A 17,498-nucleotide genomic window follows, 5' to 3' on the forward strand; every position below is an offset into this window, starting at 1 on the left:
TGTTGCAACTTTATAAGACTCTGGTTAGGCCTCATCTGGAGAATTGCATACATTTCTGGTCACCCCACTTTAGGAAGGATGTAGAGGCTTTGGCGAGGGTACAGAAGAGGTTTACCAGATGCTGCCTGGTTTAGAGGACACTGGATAAACTTGGGTTGTTTTCTCTGGAGTGCTGGAAGCTGAGGGGAGATCTGATACAGATTTACAAGATTATGAGCGGCATAGATAGAGTGGACAGAGAGTGTCTTTGCATCTTTTTCCCAGGGTAAAAATATCTAATAGCAGAGAGCACGCATTGAAGGTGAGAGGGAGTAGGTTTGAGGGGAATGTGAGGAGTAAGTTTTTTACTCGGAGAGTACCAGATGCCTGGAATGTGCTGGCTGGTATGGTGGTAGAGTCAAATACACTACAGACGTTTGCAGATGCACATTGATATCAGATGGGAGGATATAGACACAGTGTAGATAGGTGTTTGAGTACTTCTGATTTGCTTTTTAATAGGTTTGGCACAACATTGTGGGGCAAATGGCCTGTTCCTGTACTGTACTCTTCTTCTATAAAAAAGACAGTCACAGTTCAGCCGAGATAAAGGGATCTTAAAGGAGAAGCACTCAACTTCACTTTAGTCAGGATCAATATTGTGTCTTGCCTAACCTTCCTCAAACAAACAAAGCCACGATTCATCCCATCTGATGCTTCTATGACACTACTGTGCCTGAATGTATAAATCACTACGATGCAGGAAAGATTTCTTTCAAGATTCAAGATTCAAAAACTTTATTGCCATGCTAACCGTACATCAGCTCTGCAGGGCAGAATGAGACAGCGTTTCCCAGGAGCAGTGCAATCATAACACAACAAGCGCAACACTAAATAATAAACATAACAATAAATAGTAAAACACAACAGCCACATGTCAGCTAAAATCAAGTTATAAGTGTCCAGTGCAAGTTAAAAGTGTCCAAAACAGAGTCAGGTAGAGCAGCTGTTTAGCAGTCTGACTGCCTGTGGGAGGAAGCTGTTCAGTAGCCTTGTGGTTTTAGATTATCTCATATACATCAAAAAAGATCGTTTGGCCCATTAACTCAGTGCTGACTCTCACATCAATCTCTAACTCAACAACCGACTGGAGAAAGCACCCATAACCCCCGAATTCCACACCTTATGCTCTTTCTGCTTATACTGCAGCCTCTACCAAATTTTATTTATTAAGATACATTGGTCTTCATAAATCAAAGTATTGAGTACATGAAATGGGATTTAATGTTGAAGCTGGTGAGGCTAATTCAGAGTATTGTGTGCAGCCTTGGTCACCTACGAACAGGAAAGATGCAAATAATATCAAAAGAGTACAGAGAAAATTTACAAGGATGTTGCTGGATCTGAAGGACCTGAGTTACAAAGAAAGATTGAACAGGTTAGGACTTTATTTCTTGGAACATAGAACACTGAGAGGAGATTAGATGGATGTAAACAAAATTATGAAGGGTATAGGTAGGGTAAACACAAGCAGGCTTTTCCCACTGAACTTGGGTGGGACTACAGAGGTCATGGGTTAAGGGTGAAAGGTGAAAAGTTTAAGGGGAACATGAAGGGGGACGTCTTCACTCAGAGGGTTGTGAGAGTGTTGACGAGTAGTCGATGGGAGTAGGCAGTTTAAGTGGTTCAGAATGGACTAGATGGGCCAAATGGCCAGTTGTTGCACTGTACCTTTCTACAATCTGTTTATTTACAGATACAGAGCAGAACAGCGTCTTTTGACCCTTCGAACTACACTGCCCAGCAACCCACTGATATAACCTTGGCCTAATCACAGGACCAATTAACCTACTAACCAGTACTGTGGGAGGAAACCAGAGCACCCGGAGAAAGCCCCCATGCACACGAGAAGGAATGTACACACTTGCTCACAAAGGATGCTGGAATTGAACTCCAACGGCCTGAGCTGTAATAGCATCATGCTGACTGCTATGCTAGCATGCATCACTGACATATGACATGAGAATTGTTGTTTTGCAGCAGCAATACGGGTGCAGAGACATAAACATCTATAAATTCACAAAAATAAATAAGTATGCCAGTGACATCAGTGGAATTGATTTTTGCTTCACCTTACCTCGGCACACATCCTGAGCCTGGTGATTGAGCCCTGCTGCTGCTAAGGCTGCAGACACCACAGTGGGCAGACCCGTCAAACTAGAGTGGACACTTGCTGCATCGTCCCGATGAGTGGTTGCCTGTGAAAGAAAAGCAGAAGACAAGGTTAGGACCAGTACTGAGTGGCACGATAGCATAGTGGTTAGTGCAGTGCTCTACAGCGCCAGTAATAAGATTAGGCTTCAATTTCTGTCGCAGTCTGTAAGGAATTTGTACATTCTCTCTGTGATCATGCCAGTTTCCTCTGGGCACTCCAATTTCCTTGCACAGTCTAAAGACATATGGGTTAGGGTTACTAAGTTGTGGGCATGTTATTTTGGTGCTAGAAGCATGTGACACCTGTAGGCTGTCTCCAGCACATCCTCAACTGTGTTGGTCGTTGACTCAAATGACACATTTCACTATATAGTTCAATGTACATGTGACAAATAAAGATTATTTTAAATTTTTAATGTTTAGATGAAGGCATACCTGTGTGTGTGTGTGTGTGTGTGTGTCTGTGTGTGTGTGTGTGTGTGTGTGTGTGTGTGTGTGTGTGTGTGTGTGTGTGTGAGAGAGAGTGTGTGAGTGTGTGTGTGTATGTGTGTGTGTGTGTGTGTGTGTATGTGTGTCTGTGTGAGTGTGTATCTGTGTGTGCGTGTGTGTGTCTGTTTGTCTGTGTGAGTGTGTGTGTGTGCGCGTGTGTGTGTGTTTGTGTGTGTGTGTGCGTGAGTGTGTGTGTGTGTATGCGTGCATGTGTATGTGTGTGTGCGTGTGTGTCTGTGTGCGCGCGCGCGCACACGTGCACATGCATGCAGGTGGTTTATAAGATTAAAAGGGACCTGTGGGGTAATTTTTTTCCACAAAGAGGTTGGCGGGTAAATGGAACATGCTTCCAGAGAAAGTGGTAGAGATGGATACAGTTACGAAAATTAACTTTTGGACAGGTACACAGATAGGAAAGGTTTAGAGGGATGTGGGCCAAATTCAGGCTCAATTTGGTCAGCATGAAGGAGTTGGTTTGAAGGGTTTGTTTCCTGTGCAACATTGCTCTGTGGCTCTCATTAGCTTTAGTTCAGTGAGTAGCACAATTCCTAAAGTTCTGGGTTCAACTCCCAGTCCAGAGCTCTGGAAGGGCATCGTGCTGTTCTGAGGGAGCCGAGCACAGGAGGAGTTTCAAAGGAGGGTCTAATTGTGTGAATAGCAGTGGGACTAACTGGAGCAGTGTAATGGAGGCAGTGCTGAACTCTGAGACATTAAAACAAAGTTCCAGCTGGCTTCTTAGGCATGAGGAAATTGTTTTTTTGAAGGGGAGAGTAGGAAAATTATCTGTATTATCCCATAACCGCAAGCAGGTGATATCAGGGTTGTTTGAGCTAGGTGTACACAAATTGGCTGTTCTGTGTCCACATTACAACAGAGACACTTCAAAAAGTAACTCCTGGTTGTAAGGTGCTAGGACAACCTAAGGTCAAGAAAGCAGCTCTCTCAAGTTCATGGGTGTCAATATTTCTTAAGATCTATCCTGGGCCCAATACAAAGAAGGCATGACAGCAGCTATACTTCATTAGGAGTCTGAGGTGATTTGGTATGTCACCAAATACTCCAACAATTTTCTGTGGATGTACAGTCAGCCCTCCTTATCCATGGAGTATTGGTTCTGGGACCCCTCGTGGATACCAAAATTCACGGATGCTCAAGTCCCTTATTTAACCTGACACAGTGCGGTGTACATTAGGACCCGGCGGTAGAGATATGGATCCGCAGTGTTTCTGTTTGCGAAAATAATCACGAACACGATTGAAAATAAAATGGAAATAATAAAGCGATCTGAAAGAGGTGAAACACCATCGGTCATTAGAAAAGTGTTAGGCTACGTTGGTCAATGATCGGAACAATTTTAAAGGATAAAGTGAGAAAGGCTCTGCCCCGATGAAAGCTGCAATTATTACTAAGCAACACAGTGGTTTAATTATTGGGTTTTTGATCCTCCACATCAACCCGGCACGGTGGAGATCACACTCGGGGGCAATCTGTCCCGAGTCCCGAGAACTTCCGTTCCCGAGCCCGGCGCTGAAACATACGTACTTAAGTATTTTATATGCATAGAAAGGTAAAATATATACTATACACTAAGGCAAACATTTGACCAACTGACACTAAATAATACCGGATGTACCTGCTCCGACTTACTTAGTAAGAGAACTTCCAATTTTTTCGATCCCGATCCACGATAACCCACGCACATCCTCCCGTATACTTTAAATCATCTCTAGGTTACTTATAATACCTAATACAATGTAAATGCTATGTAAAATGGTTGTTACACTGCATTGTTTAGGGAATAATGACAAGAAAAAAATGTCTGCACATACTCAAACAACAAGTGCTGGAAGAGCACTTCTGGGTTTTCGCGATTCGCGGTTGGTTGAATTCGCACATGCGGAATTCGCGGATAAGGAGGGCCGACTGCTGTGGAAAGCAGTCTGACTGGCTGCACCATTGTCTGGTATGCGGGAGGGAATACTGCACAGGATCAGAAAAAGCTGCAGAAAGTTGTAAACTCAGTCAGCTTCGTCATGGGCACTAGACTCCCCATCACTGAGGACATTTTCAAAAGGTGATGCCTCAGGAAGGCGGCATCCATCAATAAGGACACCCATTTTCTCTCTTTTTATGTCCTCTTCTCATTGCTACCATCGAGGAGGAGGTACAGGAGCCTGAAGACACACTCTCAATGTTTTAGGAACAGCTTTTTCCCCTCCACCGTCAGATTTCTGAACAGACAATGAAAACTACTTCAGTACTTGCTCTTTTTGCACTACTAATTTATTTTATGTGCTTCTCAGTGTAACTCAGTAATTTTTATGTATTGCAATGTACTTCTGCAGCAAAAGAACAAACTTCATGACACATGTCAGAGATAATATACCAGATTCTAATTCTAATTCTGACAACGTGGAAAGACTTAAAATGCAGTTGTCAGTTTGAGTTGAGAACACTTGGTGGCGTCAGAGTCTGTCAACAGCGCTTCGGAATTGTACACCTGGGCAAAGTAGACTCATGACACAGAAAATGCTGAAGTCTATGCAGCATATATGGTTTGGGCTGAGTCCTTTCATCACGACTGGAAAGGAAGAGGGATAGAAGTCAAAGTAAATACTGGGATCATATTAGAGTGCCCAGGATGTACTTTGAAAGCTGAAGGAAGGCTTTAATCCACAGGAAAGATCTTTAACCCTGTTTTCTATGGATCTGTGCTGCTAAATATTGCCTAGTCCATTAACGGAAACCAACAGGGTCACTACAAACAACAATGAATATTAATCTGCCCTAAGCTGTTCTACAATCAACCAGTTGTGGTACAAAGGAGGCCCTTTGGCCCATCTGAAATAGAGCAATTTTCCCAGTTCCTTACCCAAAACAGTGCAAATCTTTAACTTTAATTTACTTTAGAGATACTGCATGGTATATCAAGACCTTCCAGCCATCCCACAAACCTTTTTTCTTGTAATTCCCTGACTGTCAGAGAAATCCTGATCTTAAACCCCTTTCTGCTTCAAAGTTTTTTCCTTGCAGCCCCCTTGAAATCCATAGATCAGAGACACACAAATGTCAAGATCTGGATATGGTTGCTATCATGTTACATCCTGCATATACCTAATTTTCACATGTTTTGAGCTGAACAAAGTATTCACTCACTTGTGCATCGTTCTAGACCAACATATTCTAATAATAATACTATAAGATCATAAGATATAGGAGCAGAATTAGACCATTTGGCCCATCAAATCTGCTCCACGATTTCATCATGGCTGATCCATTTTCCCCCTCAGTCCCAATCCCCTGCCTTTTCCCAATATCCCTTCATGTCCTGACTAATCAAGAATCAATCTCTGCCATATGTACTGTATACTTAAAGACTTGGCATCCACTGTGGCAAAGAATTCCACAGATTCACCACTCACTGGCTAAAGAAATTCCTCCTCATCTCTGTTCTAAAACAACCCCTCCCCCAATTCTGAGTCTGCATCCTATGATCTTATACTCCCCCACCATAGGGAACTTCCTCTCCATATCTACTCTATCTAGTCCTTTCAACTCTGCCACTGCCATGAATTACCAACACACACAAAATGCTGGAAGACCTCAGCACGCCAGGCAGCATCTATCTATGGAAAATTCAACTGTTTACCTTTTTTCATTGATTTTCCACTGAATTCCTCCAGCATTTTGTGTGTGTTGCTTGGATTTCCACAGCTGCAGATTTTTTCCTGTTTGTGCCATGAATTATCTCTTATTTCTGGATGAAAACTGACTGCTGAAAATCAGTGCAGAGCTATTTTGCAAAGCTCGTGTTTGTACTATTTCTGCAGAGTAAGGATATCAGATTTCCCTACCAATGGATGAGAGGATTATTCTCAGATACTAGTGGTGATGAGCTTCAGATTTCCACCACCAGCTCTATGAAGCTTCATAACGTACGCCCCTTGACAACCTATGCTTAATTTTCCAGCCTTCATGTTCTGAATTCTCCCACCAGAGTATTTTCTTTCCATCTGAATTATCAAACTGATTTTGGACCGCAGTTCGATGGACCAAAAATCTTACCAGCCCTGATCGAGGGTTTCAACGTAAAAGATCCACGATTCCTTTTCCTTTACAGTTGCTGCTCAACCTTGCTGAGGGTTGTGCAGCCTAAAACCCCTCTTCGAATAACTTCACTCACTCCAACACTGAAGTGTTCCCACAACTTATGAACTCTTCATCTCATGTTCTTGATATTTATTATTTACTTATTTGTCATTATTTTTCTCTTTGTATTTGCACACTTCGTTGTCTTTTGCACATGGGTTGTTTGTCCAATTTGTGTACGGATTTTCATTGATTCAAAGATGTTTCTTTGTACTTACTGTGAATGTCTGCAAGAAAATCAATCTTAGGGATGTACCTGGTGACATCTGATAAAAAACTTACTTTGAACTTTAAGCATCAACTCTCCATAGATGCTGCCTGATCTACTGATTATATCCAGCATTTTGTGTTTGAATTACACTGGATTTCCAGCATCTGCAGAAACTCTTGTGTGTATGATTAATAAGTATGATGCTTTTTCTAATTCTAATTAATTTTTTTCTTTCAGAAAGAGCCATCCATATCTGATCTGATACCATATGCTTACAACTTTTCCAACAGGTCTCATTGTATAGCAATATGGAGCTGAGACCTCACCTAATGTATGTATTATTCTCTCACCTTACTCCCCATTTATGGTTTTCCCACTGCACAATGCTCATAATTGAAATAATTCAATGTTATAAACAGGATGAGAAGCTAACCACAACTATTTTGTGGGCTGCAAACACAGGGAAATCTGCAGATGCTGGAAATTCAAGCAACACACACGAAGGGTCTCGGCCCGAAACGTCGACTGTACTTCTTCTTATAGATGCTGCCTGGCCTGCTGCATTCCAGCAGTGTGTATTTTGTGTGTATTTTGTGGGCCGGCAGTTTTTACAGGCATGCAGCACAGTACAGCAGGTACTTAAAAGACTTAGATTTCTATTGATTCAGGATGGACAAATTACTTTTGAAATGCAGTCACAGTTAAAACTGAGGAAGCACTGCTGGGCTGTGCTGATTAACTGGGGTGTGCTGATGACTAACATGAATTTTAATGAAGTTGGTTAAAGAATTAATATTTACCCAAAAAATCAGGGAGGATTTTCTTTAAAAAAAATGGATCAGACTTGCGACTGAGTGTATTTACTTATTTAGAGATATAGCATGGAACAGGCCCTTCCAGCCCAATGAGCCACACCAAACAATCCACTGATTTAACCCTTGTCTAATCGCAGGACAATGACCAGTTAACCTACAGGGTGAATATATGTCTCTACCAAAGGAGTTGTAAAGTGCTCTTTCCCTCCACTAGGCTGCAGGCCACCCTTGGGCAAGGTGTAGCACCTGCTTAGCTTCCCTCCCAAATCACGGATGCGTGAAACCATGGGAGCAGGTGGTGAATATCACAAGTCCTAGTTATGTATCACTAATGCTGGACAATCTCTGAAGAGTATTGGTAATGCCTGGGGTCACTCGTCTTGTAAAGACACTGCCCAGAAGAAGGCAAAAAGAAAAAGGCTAAACCACTTCTGTCAAAAAATTTGCCAGGAATAATCATAGTCATTTAAAGACCATGATCACCCACATGGCACAAAAAGAACAAATGAATTAACTTACTAAGTGGTCTGTCTTTGAACTGTGGGAGGAAACGATAGCACCCGGAGGTAACCCACGCATTCACAGGGAGGATGTACGAACTCTTTACAGTGAATGACGGAATTGAACTCTGACATCACGAGTTGTAAAAGGATTGTGCTAACCGCTATGCTATCATGGTGCCCAAAGCGCAGGTTGACAGGTTCTTAATCGGTAAGTGCATCAAAGGTTATGGGGAGAAGACTGGAGAATGGGGTCGAGAGGGATAATAAGTCGGCCCTGACGGAATGGCAGTACAGATCCAACAGGCCAAATGGCCTAATTCTGCTCCTTTGAATAATGCTGCTACTAAATGCAGCGCAACGCAGGTGTTTTTAAGTCTGCACACATGGGAAAAAGTAATGTTGATGAGAGTTAATGAGGAAGGGTGGAAGGATGCAGGAACTGAGCTTTGACAGACTGGATGATTCCTGGCCTCCCTGTAGCATCTTTCACAATGACTCCGTGGGTTTCCTCCGGGCGCTCTGGTTTCCCCCCACATTCTAGAGACGTACAGGTTAGAGTTAGTGAGTTGTGGGCATGCTATGTTGGTGCCAGAAACATGGAGACACTTAAAGGCTGCCTCCCAGCACATCCTCGCTGATTTAATTTGACATAAATGATGCATTTCTCCATATGCTTTGCTGTACAAGTGACAAATACAGTTAATCATTTGTCTTTATTTTATACCTTTGGGCCTTTAACTTTGATTTCCCACACTCTCCCTCCAGTAAAACCCTCAGCCACCGAGCAGCATTTTGATTAGAGAGGAAGATGAAATCGTAGTTAAATTTCCCACCCCCACCCCATCTATGGCAGTTCACAAAATATATCTTTATTTTAAAGGAAGGTTGGGATAATTTGTCTTTGGTTATAAAAACAAAACTTTTTTCTCCCCCTGGGCAGTAACAGGAAAAGCCAGACAGCAGGTGTGCAAACAGTCAGCTGGAGCCTCTGCTCACTCTTACCAAGCCTGGCCTGGCCAGATCAGGTTTCTGTTCATTGTTACTCTGCATTAACATACAGCTGCTGCTTCTGAGCTTGGGTGGGCAGAGAAATGGAGTGGGCTGGTATTAATAGGGTGAGGGAGGAGGAGTGAGAGACGTGGAAGGCGGGGGGGGGGGGGGTAGTTGGGGGAAGGGTAGATCCATCAACCAGTCGTGATTAGCATTCCACACAAAGGTCCCTTTCAAAATAAAAGTCTCTTCTTGGGCGGCCCGGTTAGTACAACTCCTCAGAGCACCAACGATCAGAGTTCAGTTCCCTGCCACTGCCTGTAAGGAGTTTGTACATTCTCCCCGTGACTGTGTGGGTTTTCTCCCGCATTCCAAAGACATACGAGTTAGGGTTAGAAAGTTGTGGGCACTGGAAGCATGGCAACTCTTGAGGGCTGCCCCAGCACATCCTCGGACTGTGCTGGTTGTTGACACAAAAGACACATTTCGCTGGATGTTTTGACGTACATATGACAAATAAAGTTAATCTTTATTTTATAATCTCAACTGTTGGATGCAATTCTCCATTCTGGGAAACAAAAGAAAGTGGGGGATGTCATAGCGTCATAGGGAAGTGCAGCCCATCGGCCCGATGGGAATATGTTATCAACAATGTACATTAATCCCAAAATCTAATCAGATTCAGGTCTCCTCAGCACCAGCCGACTAGACGAATGGCATTGCTGACATTTGACCACGGAGCACCCTGACCTGGACTCGAACTCCTGTCCAGATCCTTCATTTACTGCCCCTGACTCCTAACTAACACCCTTTCATCCCTGTCCCTAAACACTGTCCCCAAAACCACCTGTACGAACCTAAAAAAACAGCTAAGTCTGAGCCACGGCCTGATGGATGTCACTGCTCCGTGCCATCTTAATGCTTGGGGGACCTTACAACTGGCAATTAATTTATCATCCCGTACATCATTGGAAAGTGGAAGGAAACCAGGTTACCCGGAGGAAACCCATGTAGTCACAAGGAGGATATGCAAACTCCATAGACAAACCCAGGGTCAGGGTCTGTGGAGCTCATTGCCACACACAGCTGTACAAGCCAAGTGATTTGGGTATTTTTAAAGTGGTGTTTGATAGGTTCTTGATCAGTTGGGGTGTCAAAGGTTACAGGAGAATTGGGTTGAGAGGGACAATAATTCAGCCATGATAGAATGGCAGAGCCGACTTGATGGGCTGAGAAGCTTAATTCTACTCCAATGTCTTATGGTATTGCGATTTTCCTGAATGTGAAGCCTCACATCCATCAAGAAACATGCATTGATGAATGTATAAAATGTTCATAAAATCCAGGAGTGAATTTTACTCTGTAACTCTAAGTTTCAAGTGGTAATTTGTGAATTATGTAAGGACTAATTTCCATTACCTGATTGGCCATAATCCAAGGATTGATGGTGTCATCAACTTTGGAAAACTGGATATCACTCACCTATTAAGGGTGTATCATGTCTCTCAAAGCAGGAAATGCTTCAATACTTACATGGTCATTGCCATGGATACCTGTGGGGGGCCAAGTCATTGGGTATATTTAAAGTGGAGATGATACGTTCTTGATTAATCAAGGTGTCAATGGTTACAGGGAGAAGGCAGGTGAATCAAGTTGAGGGGGTAATAAATCAACCATGTTAGAATGGCAGGGCAGACTCAATGGGCTGAATGGCCTAATTCTGCTCCTATGGTCTTATACCCAGGACTCTAGTACTGTGAAGCAGTGAGCCTACTACCTGTATCATTGGGATTGAGAACGCTTCTGTGACTTTTCTCCATGTTAGTGTCTGCAGTCACAGAACTTTACAGCACAGAAAGAGGTTTTTCAGCCCACAAAAGGGCTACTTTTCTCTTTACTCTGGAGTCATAGAGCATTATACCACAGAAACAGGCCCATTGACTCATCTAGTCCTATTGACCCACACCTGCACTATAGTCCACCATACCTTCCAAAACACTCTTAAATGTTGTAATCGAATCCACATCCACCATTTGTACTGGCAGCTTGTTCCACACTCTCACCACCCTCTAAGTGAAGAAGCTCCCCCTCATCTTCCACCTTTACACTATAAACTGTAGTTCTAGTCTCACCCAACCTCAGTGGAAAAAGCATGCTTGCATTTACCCTCTCTATATCCCTCATAATTTTGTATGCCTCCATCAAATCTCCCCTCATTCTCCTACACTTCAGGGAATAAAGTCCTCACCTATTCAACCTTTCCCTGTAACTCAGATCTCCAGCTGCTCAGGGGATGTGATGAAATGGGAGAAGCTGTGGGTGGAAGTCCCCCTAGTGCACCCCAACAGGTGCTAAACAGAGATATAGACACAAGAGATGCTGAAAAATACAGATCAACACATAAATTGCTGGAAGAACACGGCTGGTCAGGCAGCATCTATGGAGAGAATACACAGTCAATGTATCAGGCCACGACTCTTCATTAGCATTCATGAAGATGAAGGATCTTGACGCAAAATAGCAATCTTTTATTCATCTCCATGGATGCTGCGAGACCTCATAAATTCCTCCAGCATTTTGTGTGTGATGCAGGAAACAGAAAACTTGAGGCCCACACTTCTGTGCTCTAATGCAGACAACTCGAGGACAACAATAATTCTGTACAATGTATCATAACCCCAAAATGTCCTAAAGTGTTTACAGCCATCGATTTTTTATTAGAACACAGACACTGCGGTGATATACTCAACTTTGCTCCAAACCACCCCCCCCCCCCCAAAACAATCTCTTAAAGCTTCCTCAATACACACAGCTTGAGACGTTCCATCAAAGTTCAAGTGTCAGTGATTAACATTCTTGTATGTAAAGAATCCAGGTTCAGGATTCATTTCAAAGGGTTGAATGATTAAACCGGGGCAATACTCTTCGTGCAGTGGTGAGGGAGGGCCACACCAGCAAAGGGCAGGTGCTGAGAAAGTTCTTTTTCCAGAGTAAATTTATTATTGAAGTACAAATATGACACCATATACAACCCTGACATTCATTTTCTTGCAGGCATACTCAAAGTGCCAAAGGGGTATCATGCCTTGAGCAGGCCAGTGCTGAGGCTCTAGCATTGACTGAGGAGTAGTGCTGAGGGAGAATTGCCTTGTGTGAGGCACGTTTGGACTGACAACATCATCTCCCGCACAATCTCCATCAGCACAGACGCACCACAAGGCTGTGTGCCCAGTCCCCTGTTCTTCTTGCTTTACACCTATGACTGTGTGACTAAGCACGGCTCCAATGCCACATGTAAGCTGCTGACAACACCACTGTCACTGGCTGATTCAAAGGTGGTGACAAATCAGCATATAGGAGGGAGACTGCAAATCTGGCTCTCATCAACTAGATCAATCAGTGTCAGCAAGACCAATGAGCTCATTATCGACTTCAGGACGAGGAATCTGGACGTGCATAAGCAAGTCTTCATTGGGGCAACAGAGGTGGAAAGGGTCAGCAAGTTTAAATTCCTCAGTGTTATCACTTCAGAGAATCTGTACAGGGCTCAGCATGCAAGTGCAATTACGAAGAAAGCAATGCAGTTCCTCTGCTTTATTAGAAGTTTGCGAAGATTTGGCGTGACAACTAACATTTTGATGAATTTCTGTAAATATGTGGTGGAGAGTATATTGACTGGCTGCATCATAGCCTGGTATGGATACCCCGATGCCTTTGAATGGAAAATCCTACAAAAAACTAGTGGATACAGCCCAGTCCATCATGGGTAATGCACATTTGCATGGAAAGCTGTCAAAGGAGAGTGGCATCCATCATTAAGGACTCCTACCATCCAGGTCATGCTCTCTACTCACAACTGCCATCAGGAAGAAGGCACAGGAGCCTCAGGATCCACACCAGCAGGTTCAGGAACAGTTATTACCCCTCAACAAGTGGGGATCACTTCACTCAAATTCACTTGCCCCATCACTGAACTGCGCCCACAACTTATGGACTCACTTTCAAGATCTCTTCATCTCATGTTCTCTACATTTATTTATTTATTATTATTATTTCTTATTTTTTCTTTTTGTATTTGCACAGTTTGTTGTCTTTTGTCCATCCTGTTGGGTGCGGTCTTCCATTGATTCTATTGTGTTTCTCGGATTTACTGTGTTTGCCCACAAGAAGACAAATCTCAGGGATGTACATGGTGACTTATATCCACTTTGATAATAAAATTACTTCGAACTTTGAAGTCATTGGGGATATTTACAGCAGAGGTTGATAGGTTCTTGAGTAGTAAGAGTGTTAAGGGTTATGGGGAGAAAGTAGGAGAGAGCAGCTGAGAGGAATAATAAATTACTCATAATATGATAGTATTCACCCTGCAATTTGAGAAGGAATGTATCAATATTATAGTGGAATAAAGGGAATCAGAGGCACGAGAGAGGAGCTGGCAAAGACGATAGAAATGGATCACTAGAAGGGATGACAGCAGAACAACAATAGCTAGAACTTCAGGGAGTAATTTGGAAGGCACAGGATAAATACATTCCAAAGATGAAGAAGTATTCTAAAAGATGAGAAAACCACAGCTGACAAGGGAAGTCAAAGCCAACATAAAAGCAAAAAAGAGGGCATGATACAGCAAAAATTAGTGAGAAGTCAGAGAATTGGGAAATATTTAAAAACAGAAGGCAACTAAAAAACCATAAGGAGAGAAAGGCTGAAATATGTAAGCTAGCCAGTAATATAAAAGAGGATTAAGGAAGAAATGAGAGAGGTCAGAGGAGACTGGCCAGACCGGTTTAAACTGACTAGAGGGCGATAGAATGGTTATTTTTCATTACCGCAGTGGTGTGCAGAAGAGCATCTCTGAACGCATAACACATTGATCCTTGAATTGATGAACTACAGCAGCAGAAGAGCACAAACGTGCACTCAGTGGCCACAGGAGGTACACTGTGTAAATAGATGATTTGCTGTAGGCATCTGTTTGCTGCTTTGAATGCTTCATTGTAAATAGTATTATTTAGATGCTTGTCTTGTGACAATGGTGTACTTCGCCTAGGTCTCTTCAGAACAAGAGGATGTTGGAATTTCTTTTGAAGTATAACTTTATTACTAATTGATGTACTTACAAGTTGCAGTTCTATTATTTTTGAAAGTTAGCTTTTGGTATGCTGGCCTTTATAAATCAGAGTATTGAATATAGGAGTCGGGATGTAATGTTAAAATTGTACAAGGCATTGGGAAGGCCGAATTTGGAGTATTGTGTACAGTTCTGGTCACTGAATTATAGGAAAGATGTCAACAAATTAGAGAGAGTACAGAGAAGATTTACTAGAATGTTACCTGGATTTCAGCACCTAAGTTACAGGGAAAGGTTGAACAAGTTAGGTCTTTATTCTTTGGAGCGTAGAAGGTTGAGGGGGGACTTGATAGAGGTATTTAAAATTATGAGGGGGATAGATAGAGTTGACATGGATAGGCTTTTTCCATTTAAGAGTAGGGGAGATTCAAACACGAGGACATGAGTTGAGAGTTAAGAGGCAGAAGTTTAGGGGTAACATGAGGGGGAATTTCTTTACTCAGAGAATGGTAGCTGTGTGGAACAAGCTTCCAGTCGAAGTGGTAGAGGCAGGTTCAGTATTGTCATTTAAAAAAAAATTGGATAAGTATAAGGACAAGAAAGGAATGGAGGGTTATGGGCTGAGTGCAGGTAGGTGGGACTAAGTGAGAGTAAGCGTTCAGCACGGACTAAAAGGGCCAAGATGGCCTGTGTCCGTGCTGTAATTGTTGTATGGTTATATACAAAGAATAAAAGAGAGACTAGGGTGGATATTGGTCTGCTGGAAAATGATGCTGGAGAGGTAGTAATGGGGGACAAATAAATGGCAGAGGAATTTAGTAAGTATTTTGCATCAGTCTTCACTGTGGAAGACACTAGCAGAATGCCAGAAATGCAGGAGTGTCAGGGCACAGAAGTGTTTGCTATTACTAAGGAGGAGGTGTTTAAGAAGCTGAAAGGTTTGAAGGTAGAGAAGTCACCTGGACTAGATAGACTACACCCCAGCAATCTGAAAGGGGCAGCTGAAGAGATAGTGGAGGCATTAGTAATGATCTTTCAGAAATCACCAGATTCTGGAATGGTTCTGGAGGACTGGAAAATTGCAAATGTTAATCCAGTCTTTAAAGAGTGAGGAAGACAGGAAAAAAACTTAGCCTGACTTCAGTCGCTGGGAAAATGTTGGAGTCCATTATTAATGATGAGGCTTTGTGGTACTTGGAGACACATGGTCTCTTTAAGGCAAAATTTTGCCTGGCAAATTTATCAGAATTCTTTGAGAAAATAACAGGCAAGATTGACAAAGGAGAGTCAGAGGACGTTGTTTACTTGGATTTTCAGTAGGCCTTTGACAAGGGCACATGAGGCTGTTTAACAAGATAAGAGTGCATGGTATTCCAGGAAAGATGCTACCATGGATAGAAGATTGGCTGACTGGCAGGAGACAAAGAGTTGGAATAAAGGGTTGGCTGCCAGTGACTAGTGGTGTTCTGCAGGGGTTGATGTTGGGACCACTTCTTTCCACATTATATGATTTGGATGATGGAATTGATGGCTTTGTGGTCAAGTTTGCGGATGATACGAAGATAAATGGAGGGGCAGGTAGTGTTGAGGAAGCAGGGTGTCTGCAAAAGCACTTAGACAGATTGGGAGAATGGGCAAAAAAGTTGCAGATTGGATATAATGTTGAGAAGTGTATGGTCATGCATTTTGGATTCCCGAAAGGTTAATTTGCAGATTGAGTCAGTGGTGAGGAAGGCAAAGCGGTGTTAGCACTAATTTTGAGAGGACTAGAATATAAAAGCAAGGATGTACTGCTGTGGCTTTATAAGGCACTGCACTTGGAGTATTGTGAGTAGTTTTGGGCCCCTTTTTTAAGAAACGATGTGCTGGTATTAGAGAGTGTCCAGAGAAGGTTCATGAGAATAATTCCAGGAATGAAAGTGTTAGTGTCTGAGGAGAGTTTGGTGATGTACTCACTGGAGTTTAGAAGAATGGGGTGAGATCTCATTGAAACCTATCAAATATTGAAGGGCCTTGATGGAGTGGACATGGACAAGACATTTCCTGTAGTGGGAGAGTCTAGGACTAGAGAGCACAGCCTCAGGATATACCTTTAGAACAGAGATGAGGAGCATTTCTTTAACCAGAGAGTGGTGAATCTGTGGAATTCATTGCCATAGATGGCTGTGGAGGTCAGGTCACTGGGTATATATAAAGCAAAGGTCGATAAATTCTTCATCAATAAGGGTTTCAGAGGTATGGATAGGAGGCAGGAGAATGGGGTTGAGAAGAATAATAAGTAATACAGAATAAATCAGCTATGATAGAATGGCAGAGTAGACTTGATGGGCTGAAAGGCCTTATTATACTCCTACACCTTATGGTGTACTGAACACAGTGTGAAGCTTAGATTTGAGCTACTTAGTTTATGAAAAAGGATCTAGTACTTAGTTAATGCTCAATTATTGTGCTTTTCCTCCTTCATATTGACCCCATTTACAAATCCTTCCTTCCTCGCGTATTTTATCCAGCTATCCCTTAAATACATCTCTCTTCTCCCCAAACACTTCCTATGGAAGAAAATTCCACATTCACACCACTCACGAGTGAAAAAAACCTGATCTTCAGTTAACCATCAGTGACTTTAATATGTATGATGTCCAGTTTTGCATAGTAACTGAAAGGTGATATATCTGCTCTATCAAAGATCGACTTTATTTGCCAGATACTTCTATGTTTTAGGAATTTGCTGTGATGCATCGATGTGACATGCAACAAAAAAACAACATTCAACAATTATAATCCATAATGTTAAAGATTCCTTTCTGAGCATCCCTCGGCCTACACATTGACGCAGCATGAGCAGTTCTGGAATCGTCTGTGCGCATTCCTCTCTGCACCTTTCCCACTGTAGGTGGAGGCTTTGCAGATTTTCAGTTGTCGGGATGAAAGCCTGCCGACACATGGTGAATCAGTTCTCTTGCAGACCTCCACACAAGGCAGCTTGTGTTGTAGAGCCTCTCCAGGGAGAAAAAGCATTCACAAATCTGGGAGTGAAACCATCCCATATTTACTTTTCAGCATATGCCAACTGA

The 17,498-nt window shown here is 42.6% G+C and overlaps 1 pseudogene; it reads right to left on the reverse strand.

Moving 5' to 3' along the window:
- Positions 1–17,498, reverse strand: part of LOC132399627 (transcription factor 12-like) — a 168,151-nt pseudogene that overhangs the window by 14,184 nt on the left and 136,469 nt on the right.

Source organism: Hypanus sabinus, chromosome 9 (assembly GCF_030144855.1).
Source record: "Hypanus sabinus isolate sHypSab1 chromosome 9, sHypSab1.hap1, whole genome shotgun sequence".
In the NCBI taxonomy this organism is placed as follows: Eukaryota; Metazoa; Chordata; class Chondrichthyes; order Myliobatiformes; family Dasyatidae; genus Hypanus; species Hypanus sabinus.